Source organism: Schistocerca nitens, chromosome 12 (assembly GCF_023898315.1).
Source record: "Schistocerca nitens isolate TAMUIC-IGC-003100 chromosome 12, iqSchNite1.1, whole genome shotgun sequence".
Lineage (NCBI taxonomy): Eukaryota > Metazoa > Arthropoda > Insecta > Orthoptera > Acrididae > Schistocerca > Schistocerca nitens.
This window is the reverse complement of record NC_064625.1, coordinates 95211989-95212835: the sequence shown is the minus strand read 5'-3', so window position 1 is coordinate 95212835 and position 847 is coordinate 95211989. Positions and strand designations below refer to the sequence as shown.

Sequence of the window (847 nt, the reverse complement as noted above, 5' to 3'; positions counted from 1 at the left end):
CTATCAGTCGTCCTTTTTATTGGCAGATCTAAATTTCAGCTAGAAACTTGCCATTCACAATGCATTATCATTTCTGATCAATGCATGTAATGTTTGTTGGTAGGGCTTCGTCCACCGTTCAGTATTCAATGAACTGTGGACGAAGCCCGACCAACAGGCATTACATGCATTGATCAGAAATGATAATGCATTGACAATGGCTAGTTTCTAGCTGAAATCTAGATCTGCCAATAAAAAATTAAAATAGGACGGGTGATAGCTGAAATCTATTATTCATAAGTCAAAATATCATTGTTGTGAAACTCAACCAGTTCTTTACTTTCATGAAGTGCTGAGTGGTGTCGACAAGCGATTCCAAAATAGTTCCCTATTTCTAGGTTTCCAGGGCAACGGCCTTGCCGCAGTGGGTACACCGATTCCAGTGAGATCACCGAAGTTAAGCGCTGTCGGGCGTGGTCGGCACTTGGATGGGTGACCATCCAGGCGGCCATGCGCTGTTGTCATTTTTCGGGGTGCACTCAGCCTCGTGATGCCAATTGAGGAGCTACTCGACCGATTAGTAGCGGCTTCGGTCAAGAATACCATCATAACGGCTGGGAGAGCGGTGTGCTGACCCCACGCCCCTCCTATCCCCATCCTCCACTGAGGATGACACGGCGGTCGGATGGTGCCGGTAGGCCACTCGTGGCCTGAAGACGGAGTGCTTAAAAAATTTCTAGATTTCCAGAACGCTTTTGATGCTATACCACACAAGCAGCTTGTAACCAAATTGCGTGCTTGTGGAATATCATTTTAGTTACGGGGCTGAATTTGTGATTTCCTGTCAGAAGGGTCGAAGTTCGTAGCA

General features: G+C 46.5%; 1 pseudogene; it reads left to right on the top strand.

Annotated features, from left to right (window-relative positions):
• The first annotated feature begins 385 nt into the window (after nucleotides 1-385).
• Nucleotides 386-503, top strand: LOC126215561 (5S ribosomal RNA; annotated as a pseudogene).
• Nucleotides 504-847: the final 344 nt, after the last annotated feature.